The sequence below is a fragment of the Lissotriton vulgaris genome, chromosome 2_2, assembly GCF_964263255.1.
Source record: "Lissotriton vulgaris chromosome 2_2, aLisVul1.2, whole genome shotgun sequence".
NCBI classification, from domain to species: Eukaryota; Metazoa; Chordata; class Amphibia; order Caudata; family Salamandridae; genus Lissotriton; species Lissotriton vulgaris.
The window spans coordinates 41,715,888-41,730,600 of record NC_141688.1 but is presented as its reverse complement, the minus strand read 5'-3'; the positions used below and the strand labels follow the sequence as shown (position 1 = coordinate 41,730,600).

At 46.0% G+C, this 14,713-nt stretch overlaps 1 protein-coding gene across 2 annotated transcripts in view; it reads right to left on the bottom strand.

The window, feature by feature from the left end:
• Positions 1-1,868, bottom strand: part of CD276 (CD276 molecule) — a 243,594-nt gene extending 241,726 nt beyond the window's left edge. Inside the window, exon 1 of one of the 2 annotated variants that reach the window (XM_086959262.1) lies at positions 1,528-1,868. The gene's annotated coding sequence lies outside the window, so the exon portion shown is untranslated. The remainder of the gene's footprint in view (positions 1-1,527) is intronic. The other variant, XM_086959263.1, reaches the window with a different exon arrangement.
• Between the last annotated feature and the right edge of the window lie 12,845 nt (positions 1,869-14,713).

Genomic DNA, 14,713 nt, shown 5'->3' with positions numbered 1-14,713 from the left:
TTAGCAGTGCCTATCAAACCCATGTGGCTCTACTTATTAGTATCTGTAGTTGGTCTCTTTAAACGTACTCCCTAATTAGATAGATAAAGGAGCAGGCGAGTAAAGTGATTCGCCAAGGATCACAGTGTGGTCGAGTAAGGAAGGCACAAAAACCCTTATACCACTGACGCACATGTAAGAGCGCTCTGTCGCCCATTTCACATAAAAGAGGACAACAGATTAATAACGGAGTAAAAACAAAGCATATATACACACCAAGTGAGGCTATCCACGAAGAAAATGAGTGGTTTCTCTAATATACAGACAGGCATCGTTTTGGAGCCCTGTGGGATGGTCGCGCCCGGTGTATTTAGCAAAACTGTCTAAATGTGGACTCAATGAGACGATGAAACTATTACTGTTCACCCTCTCAACCCACATGGACTGTCACACAAGTGTACATGTGGCCTGCAGTGTGTAGGAGGGCATTGTGCTTCCAATAAACGTGTACCACCTCCCTTCGCCTTTAAGAATAAAACAGGCTTGGTCCGGTGCCTGTCTTTTGTAATGAGATGTGACCAAGTCACGACACGACAAGCAGGAATTCCGGGTGGTCCCAGGGGCTCGCATGGTAGAGCACTTCCGGCCTAGGAGCAACTTTAGGTGTAGTCTATGCCTGATGAGTATGTACAGTACAGACCTCCAGTCTGATCAAGTCGATGTTCTTTACATCACAAGGCCACTGCTGGACGATGTGCCTGTATGCATATCAGTCCACCCGGGAGTGACTGGCTGGCATTCTTTACATGGCATTGCCAGCTAAGTTTTTGCGTTTAAATACATTATTGCTTGAGCTGGTCGCGAGTAAAATGGTTTATAACTTAAGTTTATAAACGACAAAGAATCACTTTCCCTGATCACCATGGGTTAAAAATAAAATGTAGGTTTAAGGACACGCCCATATATCTGCCGAAATAAGGACTTTTAGTATCTGGTAACCACGCCCCAAGGCGCATACAGGGGAATTCATTTGCATCACTCAGCTATATAAAGAGTATATCCATGTATTCATTCATTCGTATAGGGACGCACTGTCTTGTATAGTACATGAAGCCAGATGTTGATATATCGACTACTACTGGGCTGGTTCACAATGCTACTTGGCAATACAGCGGATAAATGCTGGACATATCCCAGACGAAGCACTAAATTAATAGTCCTGTGATTAAACACGACATATGCGTTAACTTGTTTAAAGTCACTTTTTGCTAATCAGTATAAACAAAGATAAAAGAACATGTAAACGAGTGAGCATGGGTTATGCATGCTATCTGTATATTTATTTGCATGCATAAGCTATTTGTTCAGGGGTTTGGGCATGAATACAACATGTTGCTGTGGCAAGAGACATGTCACACCCTGGGCCAAGACGTGAGGTGCTTGGCAGGCTCACGTGCGTTCTTTCTCTGGAGTACTGCAAACAATACCCTCCCGCCTCCTGCACATCACCCAGCCCCCTAACTACCCCGTGCGTGCATGGGGACTTACCCTGGCAGGGAGAGGCTCGAGCTGCAGGCAGGAGATGTGCGCGCTGGGGTCCTGCCCGGCCGTGATGAGTTTTCCCTCCTCCTCACACCCCCTTGTTGTCGGCTGGTGGGGCTGGCATGGTCCGGGTCATCCGCCAGGCAGGCAGTGGAGAAAGCAAGGCTGGGGGCAGGAAGGGGAGACCGGCCTCGGGAGGGGAGGGAGGGAGGGAGGGAGGAAGGCTCCCTGTGTCAGGGATGGATGATGTCACGGGCCCAATCTTCCTGCGGGGGCGGGCCCTGGGTGGACCGGGAGCTAGCCCTGTCTGGTTGGCTGCCGGTCGCTCACTTCCTGCCGGACTCTGATATCTAAAAGGGAGCCTGTGTTTGGGGACTGCCAGTGCCTCGGGACACAAGCAGTACTTACTCCGCCCACACAACCCGCCCTCTCACCTCCCCACCCAAAAGAACGACCCCCTCCCTCTGCTTTCAAACTCCTGCCACGCCTTTCCACTACCCGCCGCCCTCCTCTCCAAGTATTGATTTCACTTCTCATTCCACGGTTACTTTCCCACCACTTAGCCCCATCTGCCCTTGTTCCGAAAGGCGTGAGCGTGAGGGCAGTGATAACTGTCCATTGTGTTCCTTTGTCTCCTACGAATTCAGCCTGACTTTTGTGTTTCTCGGTTGTCTGCTTCACGTTCTAACGGAACCTGGTTATTTCTCGTACCCTTTCTAATGTCTGAAATTTCTAATGTCTGGAAGAGCCAACAAACGCTCCGTCATACATGTCAATGCAGGGCCGGCCTTTAGCATGTGCGAGCTGGACCCATGCTCAGGGAGCCAATCTCATCTCTCCCTGCCTAAAGAAATAATGAATCTGGCCCTCTTTAATATAACAGGATGCTCATGAAAAGTGTTCGAATGCCCTTGGGCCACATTTTCACAATATAAAACTGCAAAAAATAAATAAAATAAAACGTACAAGTATTATTGCATGCCTGCCAAGTGTCACGCATCAGGCGTGACACTAGCGCATTTTAGTGCGGTAATTCGCATTACCGCACTGAAATGCATTGTCACGCATATCGCTGAGTGTCAGCTGTCAGTCACTAAAATCGCTGATAAAACTGAGTCTGTGGCAGCGCGCCACCCGTGGCTTCCACTTGCTGCTGCAGCAGGCTTGGCTCGGAGTTGAGCTAAGTTTACTGGCAGCGCTTACTCAACTGCTATAATGTATCTTGTGCTTCCAATCCGCGCCTCTCTCACTACCAGCATGACACCATTGGGAGGAGATGTCACATCCTGCTGCCAGACTCAGTCCGCTCTCCCATACCGAGCACCAGAGCCAAGACATCCAAAGCCTGGTACTATGAGAAACCGCAGAAAAAATTGTTCTTCCTCCAAATAAAAGCCTTGGACCAACAGAGCTTCCCTGCCTTGAAGGTATAGCCACTGGAAACCCATCCCAAAAAACTCGGTAATTCCTCCATGAGGGAGTTACCCACCATAACACCAAGGTATCCCAATGGATAAGCAGCAGGAATCTGAATATTGTCTTCCAAGGGTTGTGACATGTGTTTTAATGGAAGTCCAGTGAAGGGCAGTGCTTAATTTGAGCTTCTGGTTTCCGGGGCTCTGCACCAGCACATTATTGTCAACACTTGCCCGTATGACAGTCTGCCACCTAGTGGCGTTGGCTATCTAATTTAGAGATGACCACAACAACAGTAATATAAAATCGTATAAATTCAATATAAATTAAAATGACTAAGACCTACCGCCCAAGACATTCTTATAACTTTGGGGGGCGGAAATAGCCTGAATTGTCACACTTATAGGAGTGTAAGGGTTAGTGGTTGTGTTGGTACTGTCATTTGCACCACTAACAGGGACAATGGATGTTGCAAACTGCAGTGGCCTCTTGACGAGGACCCTGGCACTTATTTTACTATTAATTAGGCACTGATGCAGGAGTAAATAGTTTCTTGTGCACTGTGTATGTGTAAATAGAAGGATTTCAAATCAATCTGAGGATTGTGTGCGGAACCATGTGGTTCCCAAAACTACTGTGAAGGCAGAGGTGTCAATCAAAAAAAAAATATATATATATATACATGTTTATGCAAAGTAAGGTTTCAGTGTCCCATATCGTGCCTCCTGAAGTGAGTGATTTTTCATTTGATATCATTAATAGGTTCCTTTCTCTCTTTCTTCTTCTTTGGAATCTGTACTCTTTCCTGAAATGTCTGATCTATAAAGCATCCCAAAGCTCCTGAATCAATCGCAAAAATAGCAGAAGGAGTATATAAAATCACAGGCAAATAATAATGTTCTTCAGGGGTAGCAAATCCTTTTGAAGGCAAACTGACTGTTTTAGGTTTGCCCTTCAATAACGAGAACTATGGGGACAATTTCTAAGGAAATGCCCAGATTTTCCACAATATAAATATAGCCATTCTCTCTTCTTTTTTGTTGCTCTGCTGTGAGATGTTTCTGCAAATGCTAATTCTACATGGGATCTTCAAACCCTTCTGTAGTTTTAGGTTACCCTGATGGTACCAGGGCAAACGTCGCCCTGACTGTCTTCTCTCTCACCATTGGTGTCTTTGCTGGGAGTAAATTTATGCATACAAAAGAGCAGACCAGGTCTGTAAACGGCATGAAGCTGCAACAGCGACCGTGAGACACTGATGGTGAGTGTATGAGACAAAGGATTGTGAAACAATTGAAGACTATTAGTCACAAAAGACTAAAAAAATTCCCATCAGACCACCCATGTGGTGGAGTTTGCGTCATGTGGGAATCACTGAACTTCCCATACCAGGTACGACCATATAGTGTCGAGGCGGGAAGGGTAATTAGGACCATAGTCTTGTTGTGACACTCTAAGGTAGTGTAAGTGAAAAAAGTGCAGTGCTCAAAAAAATGTGTGATGATAAAATTGACTACCAAGACTCCGAAGAGCATTGCAGTAAAAGTCTAGGTGTCAAAGGTTAAAAGCACGCCAAGTAGTAAGACTACTCTATGGCGCTGTGCAGTACGGTCGACATGTTTCAGCTTTAAGAGCAATGAGCCCAGCTTTCTTCAGGACCTATAATAGAAATCAGCTACTGCAACCACACGTGATGTGTTAAAGTGAAGGTTAATAGACATGTACTGGTACAGAGTTACATGTATACCAGGAACTTGTATACTTATATGTCCACTGGAGGGAAAGTGTCTTCTTCCTATCAAGAGAAAAGGAACACAAAGACAGTGTGTCAGACAAAGCTGAGTCTTACACAACCACCTATCGTACACACACAGAAACCGTGCAGACACACCTACAGAACTCATTTAACATTCTGCATTATGAAAAGCATACTAGCTTCATCACTTTGAGGAATTACCTCTCTGTGATACTCACCCAGCTTTGTGTGGGTGATAACCTCACCTCACCCGGCAACCGCTCGGGAGTATGAGGCCCCGCTCTGTAGTGTAGAAGTAAAACGCTACACCTCAAATAGCTCTTTGTAAATTAAAAATGACCACTTTCTTTAGCAACAATGACGGAATACTTTTTATTCCATCTGTCATTGTTGAGTAATATTACGAGAGCCCGGCTCTAAGATTACTGCCGGTCCTGTTTTGCTGACACCTGGTCTCTCGTGTGGTTATTTATTTATTTATTCGGGATCCTTTGTGCCCACAGAAGTAGCGCCGGATAAACTATTGGTCCGGCCCCCACAGTAACTGTAATTGTCCGATTTCAACTGGGTACAACTATTTCCGCTGTCTGGCGAGACATAGCGAGCGCACATGCGTTGGAGATTAATGGTTCTCAGTCTCCACGCATGCGCGCAAAAGCAGCGACTTCCTCAACGCGATTTGCCGCGAGGATGCTACATCTCATGTTCTATTCTGGCTCCACGGTGATTTTATCACCCAATTAACAGGAGCTTTATAAGGAGTAAGGGCGCTTGGGCTTTTCACCTCCACATCCGCTCGAATTTGAATCGAGGGCACCGACGGACAGGTGAGTCACGGAGTGCTCATGAGTGAAGTGCAGTTCTGGTTTAACATTCGGTAATAGTCAAATCCCCGATGTAATAGCCAGTTCAGTTTAACCTGGTATGGTCCCTAATTCTCAATTTGCTTTAGGGCCAGGGTACTCTACCTGTTGATATGTCTAAAGAGGTCACAAGCCCATTAATATGGGTGACCGAGGCAGCTACGTAGGGGTTTCTCTCAGCAATCCCCCACTTATGCAATAGTGCTAAAGTCCCCAATAGGTATTTAGCTTTCGTGTAATTCTACACATCTGAGGATAACTACTATATACATTTGAGAATAGTATTTTCTCATAATACTTTGTGTTTTGGTTTAAGGTATATATCATTATCATCATTTTAATATGAGTCATCTTGAGATACACGTTGAAACCAATGGACTAGGTGTTCTTCATGGCTCACTAAGTGTGCGAATCCTATGTACCTTGTAGGAATCTTTGAAGTGGTTAGTGTTGGGTGTGACATTTTGCCTACTATCACACGTCAGTTGGGTTATATGTGTAGAACCATTGGGTTGGGCATAGTAAAGTGGTGTGCTTACTGTGTCTTTTACTTCTACACTACAGAGCGGGGCCTCATACTCCCGAGCGGTTGCCGGGTGAGGTGAGGTTATCACCCACACAAAGCTGGGTGAGTATCACAGAGAGGTAATTCCTCAAAGTGATGAAGCTAGTATGCTTTTCATAATGCAGAATGTTAAATGAGTTCTGTAGGTGTGTCTGCACGGTTTCTGTGTGTGTACGATAGGTGGTTGTGTAAGACTCAGCTTTGTCTGACACACTGTCTTTGTGTTCCTTTTCTCTTGATAGGAAGAAGACACTTTCCCTCCAGTGGACATATAAGTATACAAGTTCCTGGTATACATGTAACTCTGTACCAGTACATGTCTATTAACCTTCACTTTAACACATCACGTGTGGTTGCAGTAGCTGATTTCTATTATAGGTCCTGAAGAAAGCTGGGCTCATTGCTCTTAAAGCTGAAACATGTCGACCGTACTGCACAGCGCCATAGAGTAGTCTTACTACTTGGCGTGCTTTTAACCTTTGACACCTAGACTTTTACTGCAATGCTCTTCGGAGTCTTGGTAGTCAATTTTATCATCACACATTTTTTTGAGCACTGCACTTTTTTCACTTACACTACCTTAGAGTGTCACAACAAGACTATGGTCCTAATTACCCTTCCCGCCTCGACACTATATGGTCGTACCTGGTATGGGAAGTTCAGTGATTCCCACATGACGCAAACTCCACCACATGGGTGGTCTGATGGGAATTTTTTTAGTCTTTTGTGACTAATAGTCTTCAATTGTTTCACAATCCTTTGTCTCATACACTCACCATCAGTGTCTCACGGTCGCTGTTGCAGCTTCATGCCGTTTACAGACCTGGTCTGCTCTTTTGTGTGTTTTTAACCTTGTTACAGGGGAGCGAGCAGATAGGTCATTAAATATTTCCCCTCGACCCTCCACACACCCGTTTGTTTCCTTAGTATTAAGTGCAGCTTTTTAGTTGCGGGTCGTTTATATCAAGGTGCAAAAGTATTTTGCACCTTATTGCTCACCCAACTTAATTGTGTGTGTTCCTCTTTGTCCACCCTCACTGCCACTCAAAGATAACAACATCCACTTCCATCACTATGAAGTAACCATGAGTCCTTATGGGATCTTGTCACCTCAGTATTTAGATAGTGACACATGAGATCACGCATGCCCCTTTAATCTATTTAAAAGGCTTGACTTCGCCTGAGATACCGTCCTCTCTCCTCCTTATAATTAGCCAATCAGGGACCACTTTACAAGTATGTCCCATTGCAGATCCCACACTTTGTGACCCCTTTTGATGAAACGCTACACCTCAAATAGCTCTTTGTAAATTAAAAATGACCACTTTCTTTAGCAACAATGACGGAATACTTTTTATTCCATCTGTCATTGTTGAGTAATATTACGAGAGCCCGGCTCTAAGATTACTGCCGGTCCTGTTTTGCTGACACCTGGTCTCTCGTGTGGTTATTTATTTATTTATTCGGGATCCTTTGTGCCCACAGAAGTAGCGCCGGATAAACTATTGGTCCGGCCCCCACAGTAACTGTAATTGTCCGATTTCAACTGGGTACAACTATTTCCGCTGTCTGGCGAGACATAGCGAGCGCGCATGCGTTGGAGATTAATGGTTCTCAGTCTCCACGCATGCGCGCAAAAGCAGCGACTTCCTCAACGCGATTTGCCGCGAGGATGCTACATCTCATGTTCTATTCTGGCTCCACGGTGATTTTATCACCCAATTAACAGGAGCTTTATAAGGAGTAAGGGCGCTTGGGCTTTTCACCTCCACATCCGCTCGAATTTGAATCGAGGGCACCGACGGACAGGTGAGTCACGGAGTGCTCATGAGTGAAGTGCAGTTCTGGTTTAACATTCGGTAATAGTCAAATCCCCGATGTAATAGCCAGTTCAGTTTAACCTGGTATGGTCCCTAATTCTCAATTTGCTTTAGGGCCAGGGTACTCTACCTGTTGATATGTCTAAAGAGGTCACAAGCCCATTAATATGGGTGACCGAGGCAGCTACGTAGGGGTTTCTCTCAGCAATCCCCCACTTATGCAATAGTGCTAAAGTCCCCAATAGGTATTTAGCTTTCGTGTAATTCTACACATCTGAGGATAACTACTATATACATTTGAGAATAGTATTTTCTCATAATACTTTGTGTTTTGGTTTAAGGTATATATCATTATCATCATTTTAATATGAGTCATCTTGAGATACACGTTGAAACCAATGGACTAGGTGTTCTTCATGGCTCACTAAGTGTGCGAATCCTATGTACCTTGTAGGAATCTTTGAAGTGGTTAGTGTTGGGTGTGACATTTTGCCTACTATCACACGTCAGTTGGGTTATATGTGTAGAACCATTGGGTTGGGCATAGTAAAGTGGTGTGCTTACTGTGTCTTTTACTTCTACACTACAGAGCGGGGCCTCATACTCCAGAGCGGTTGCCGGGTGAGGTGAGGTTATCACCCACACAAAGCTGGGTGAGTATCACAGAGAGGTAATTCCTCAAAGTGATGAAGCTAGTATGCTTTTCATAATGCAGAATGTTAAATGAGTTCTGTAGGTGTGTCTGCACGGTTTCTGTGTGTGTACGATAGGTGGTTGTGTAAGACTGAGCTTTGTCTGACACACTGTCTTTGTGTTCCTTTTCTCTTGATAGGAAGAAGACACTTTCCCTCCAGTGGACATATAAGTATACAAGTTCCTGGTATACATGTAACTCTGTACCAGTACATGTCTATTAACCTTCACTTTAACACATCACGTGTGGTTGCAGTAGCTGATTTCTATTATAGGTCCTGAAGAAAGCTGGGCTCATTGCTCTTAAAGCTGAAACATGTCGACCGTACTGCACAGCGCCATAGAGTAGTCTTACTACTTGGCGTGCTTTTAACCTTTGACACCTAGACTTTTACTGCAATGCTCTTCGGAGTCTTGGTAGTCAATTTTATCATCACACATTTTTTTGAGCACTGCACTTTTTTCACTTACACTACCTTAGAGTGTCACAACAAGACTATGGTCCTAATTACCCTTCCCGCCTCGACACTATATGGTCGTACCTGGTATGGGAAGTTCAGTGATTCCCACATGACGCAAACTCCACCACATGGGTGGTCTGATGGGAATTTTTTTAGTCTTTTGTGACTAATAGTCTTCAATTGTTTAACAATCCTTTGTCTCATACACTCACCATCAGTGTCTCACGGTCGCTGTTGCAGCTTCATGCCGTTTACAGACCTGGTCTGCTCTTTTGTGTGTTTTTAACCTTGTTACAGGGGAGCGAGCAGATAGGTCATTAAATATTTCCCCTCGACCCTCCACACACCCGTTTGTTTCCTTAGTAAATTTATGCAGCCATGTAAGAGATTGATACAATGAGTTGCCCAATGTGAGAAGTTGGCCTGATATGTGGTGTTTCCAATTCTGGAACCACCTTGTATCAGTCCAAACAATCCCTTATGGTGTCTGGTTGTAAGTCAACCTTGTAGACAAGCTATCCTAGGGGTAGCATGGACTAAGCAGCCTTAAAGGCTTAACTAAAGAGGTCGTGTTAAGCGAGCTGTTTTACCACATACAATCCTGTAATACCAAATGAAAGGACACCACACAAGTATATTTTATAAAAATATATGTGTTTATTTCTAAATTAATCCCCAGTACTCTTTATGAGCAAAGGGGCACAAGCGTTAAATCAAAAGCACAGTATAACATACAAGTTAGCACAATGATCAGCCAGTTGTGTCAATTTTAGATAGCCAGCCAGGGGTGGCAAAAGATATGCTGCAGCCCCTGGTAGGCCTTGGATGCACCTATGCCCTGGGCACCTATAGTGCTCTGTACAGGGGCTGATAAGGTGACCCAAGCCAATCTAGTTATGCACCTAGGGTACATGGAATCCATTTTACAGAGAGAGCAGATAGCCTGGGGCCCTGATTAGCAGGGAACCAGGCCAACTAAGTCGAAAACCAGCTAAACACAAGGCAAAAAATCTGGGGTAACCATAGTCAGGTAGCCACCTTCCTACACAACCCCCTCCCCCCCCCCAACGAAAGGAGATAAGGCTATCCTTGGCCAGGTAAGCCTATATTGCCTGAGTGGCCATATAAGGAAGTACCTGCACTAGCATGGGTACCCCCTATCTCATGGTCCACTAAGCAGTCCCTCACCCTAGGGGTATTAGAGGGTCTCCACCATAGGGAATCACTACCTTGGGTGTGTTTATGCAAAGTTAAAGGCTGGTTTGGATATGGAGTATTGAAGTGAGGCTCCACTAATTTTGGGCTCAACTTCCTCAAATTATCTTCCACCATGTGTGCCTTTCTTTCTTCAACTGAGTTGCACTGAGCTCTCAGGGTCAACCTCTGGCTACCTAAAGCTGGAGGCTGGGTCCCTCTGTGTGGCTTGCTGGAGGGACAGTTCAGGTGTGGGCCCTTTGGGTCCCAGGTTTGGCTGTGCCCAACAGAATCCATCTGTGGGAGGTCCCTAACTGTTTTTAAGGGGGCTCCCTCAGGAGTTTTTAAAGTTTTCACCTTACTAGGCCTACTAGTTTTGGTGCCCCTAATCTGTTGATGGGGGTGCTTTATTTGACAGGGGGCCCTCTGGGTCTCACTGTCCTTCTTGTCCTCAGCAGCCCTGGGCTGACTGAGGCAAGGTAGAGAGGGACAGGTTACCTGCTCCAGACTGGGTCCCACCTGAGAAGGGTCCACTGCCATCAGAGGCTCTGTCAGGCCAGGTCTAACAACCTCTGGGGCAGTTCCTTCATCAGGGGTAAGATCAGTTCCCTGAGGAGGCTGATCCTGTCCTAATATCTGGTGAGGGGGAGATTTCTCTTCTTCCTCCATGCTCTCAGTTTGGGTGGAGTGATCCACCATTTCAGGCTTCACAACACACATATCTGTTTGAGTTTGGGCTGTGGCCATCACAGCCCCACCAATCTTTTCAGGAGGAGACTCAGTTTGGGTTTCTGCTGTTATCATAACAGCTTTGCTATTCTGTTTTGGAAGAGCTTCTGTTAAAGATGGGGCAGCGAGTTGCTCAGCCCTACCAACCTTTTCAGGAAGGACATCTTGGGTTGGGGCTATAGCCAGTACAGCCCCACTAACCTTTCCATTGGAGTTTACCATTCTAGAATGGATTTCCTGTTCAACCTCAGCCCAGGCTGAGATTTCTAAATCATTACCCAGTAGGCAGTCTACAGGCAAGTTTGGTGACACTGCCACTCTCTTTGGGCCAGTGACACCTCCCCAGCTGAGACTTACTACTGCCATGGGATGATTTGTTTGGATACCATCAATGTTTGTTACCTGGTATGTGGCACCTGGTAAAAGTTGCTTAGAGGGGACTATACAGTCAGCCACCATGGTGATGCTAGCCCCTGTGTCTCTAAAGGCTTCAACTTTCAAACCATTGATGATGGGTTCTTGTCTATATTTGCTAAAGGTATTTGGGCAAACAGAGAAGTTGGCAAACCCCATGCCAGTCTCATGAACAAGATCATTGGGTGATGGGGACCTGGATAGGCCAGGGTTCCCCTGGGCTCCAAAAGTAAACCCACCCAGATTCCTGGGTGTGCTCCCACTTCCTGGCGGATTACTGCTGACAGTAACAGGAGGTGTTGGAGCTGGCTTTGGAGGTATATTCTCTTTATTGCCATTCTTGGGACAACAGTTGTCTGTTTTGTAATGCCCAACCTGTTTACAGGCATGACAATAAGGCTTTTTCTCTGTTGAAGAAGTGTCGCGGGGCCCACCCTTTTCATTGGAATTTTGGGGCCCTGGGGAAGTCTTTTCTTTACTTTTATCCCCACCCTTATCTTGAGGCTTGGTAGACTCCTGGTTATTGTCCTGATTCTTAGGCCTAATCCTGGTTCTGACCCATTTATCTGCCCTCTTTCCCAATTCTTGGGGAGAGGTCAAATCTGAGTCCACCAGGTGCTGGTGTAAGAGCTGGTTCTGACAATTACTTAGGATCTGCTCCCTCATAATCAAATTATACAATCCTGTGAAGTCATGTACTTTGCTGCCATTTAGCCAACCCTCCAGAGCCTTAGTTGCACAATCAACAAAATCAGTTCAGTCCTGAGTCTGTGTCTTTTGGGTGTCTCTGAACTTTAACGTGTACTGTTCAGTGGTTAAGCCAAACCCATCTATTAGAACACTCTTCAGGACTTTGTAATTGTTGGCATCCTCATGTCTGACAGCGAGGAGCCTATCTCTCCCTTTTTCTGAAAAGGAGTACCATAAGATTGCTGCCCACTGTTCCTCAGGAACCTGCTGTACCATGCAGGCTCTCTCCAGAGCAGTCATCCATTTGTGGATGTCATCCCCTTCCTTGTAGGGGGGCACAATCTTTGTCAGGTTTCTACTATCATAGGACCTGGGTTTCTCTTTAGGAATATTGCTGCCACCAGTGGAATCTAATCCACACATTTTTCTTTCTCTTGCTAAAGCAAGTTTAGCTTGAGCCAAGGCTATCTCTTCCCTCTCTATCTGGAGTTGGACAGCCCTCATCCTGGCCCTATGCTCTTTCCTCTGGGGGGAAGTCATTCCCCTTTGAGATTCTCTTGAGACACTAGAAACATGAGAGTCCCCTGATGGAGATCTCACCCTTCTGTTGCCTGGGAGAATTAGGTTATGGGATCTGGGGAGGTGCTGGCCCTCTCCATTCCCTAGTAGGTCCACGTTGGCTTGGCTAAGCCTCCCCACTGGGACCTGGTTACCCCTCTGACTCTGAGCAGGCTCATCTATCTCTGAGCCATCCTCTTCCTCTTCCTCCTCCTCTTCTTCATCTGGAAGATTCTCATTCTCAGGGGAGTTCACCCCCTCACCTGAATCTAAGGGAGCCTGACTCACCTTATCTAAGTCATCCTTTTCCAGGATAGCTATCAGGGAAGGAATGGTAGGGTTCCTGCCCTTTTTTAGCCCCCTTGCTGTGCACAAGGCACCCAAGTCTTTGTGGCTAAGGTTGTCATTCTGGAAGTTGCCTTGGTAGGGTCAACTGCTACAGGAGCAGAGCCTGAGGCTCCACCTGTATTAGACATGACTGCTAGTGAGGTGTAAGTGGTGCACTTACCTACACTAAGTGTTTTCCTACTGTACCTTGCTAGTGAGTTGTAGTCAGGGTGTGCTAATCCCTTTAATCTACAACTGCTAAGTTCAGTAGAACTTAATATGCTAAGCTTTTGATTTTATATGTACCTAAGGTACTTGATGTGATCTTTCAATTTGATATAAAGATTGCAATGGTAAAACAAACAGCAAGCTCAAATCCGCACTGCTGCACACCAATGTGAGAAGTTGGCCTGATATGTGGTGTTTCCAATTCTGGAACCACCTTGTATCAGTCCAAACAATCCCTTATGGTGTCTGGTTGTAAGTCAACCTTGTAGACAAGCTATCCTAGGGGTAGCATGGACTAAGCAGCCTTAAAGGCTTAACTAAAGAGGTCGTGTTAAGCGAGCTGTTTTACTACATACAATCCTGTAATACCAAATGAAAGGACACCACACAAGTATATTTTATAAAAATATATCTGTTTATTTCTAAATGAATCCCCAGTACTCTTTATGAGCAAAGGGGCACAAGCGTTAAATCAAAAGCACAGTATAACATACAAGTTAGCACAATTTTGGATGAGGGAGGGTGGCCACTCAAACCATATATTAAAAAAGTGGTATAATAGATACCAATCGAACAGTGGTTAGGCCTAGGGCCTAGAGAATCGCTGGGAGCAGTCAGGACTAGCAATGCTGAAGTCGGGAAAAGCCCGCGGGATTCGGGTGCAGCACGTAAAGTGCGGCTTGCACCAATGCAATGTCAATGGTGCGTAAAAGTTACACAAAGTTAGTTTAAAGATACTTCCGCTGAACCTAGAGGAACAAAACTTAAGACACAGACCCTAGAGGTGTGTACCAACGTGGGAACACCGGCGTTGCAATGTTACCTCACCCACAGGAAGTGGGTGCACAGGGTCGAAGTGGCGTCGGGTTTTGACACGCAGGCTCTTGGTGCTTGAAGCAGGAGATGCTGCAGGCGATGGGAAGCAGAAGTGTCCGGTGTGATCCAAGGGTGGATAGAAGTCAAGAAGTATCTGAAAGCAGAGGGGACAGAGTCTGGGTCACTCAGCAGTGACCAGGGTGGAACCAGGACGGAACCAGGCAATGTCGGGCGCAATCAGATGGTTGTCGATAGGCTTCTCTCCGCTGTCACGTGGGCTCTGGGGCATCTGTGATGTCCAGGAGCAGGTCACAATCTGTTCCACGTAGGCTCTCGCCGTCAGCACCGTCGGCTTCAAGATTGCAGCAAACAGCACTTGGCAAAAGCAATCCACGCGGAACCGGGAGATTGCGTATCACTCAGTCCAGGAGGGACAGAGTGGGGGCTCCTTTTTACAGGAGCTGGTGCAGATCTGGGGCAACCAGAAAAGCAAGTCAGTTTCAAGTTTTCGTCGGCACAGGGGCCACAAGCCAGCTGGCAAGTGACCGAGCCAACGCGTCGAGCCAACACGAGCAGAAGGGCCCCACGCAGCACTCGTAGAGTGTGGAGGGGGTAGCTTTGGTGCAAGTGTAGCTCAGGGTTGGGGCTTCTCAAACCCTGGT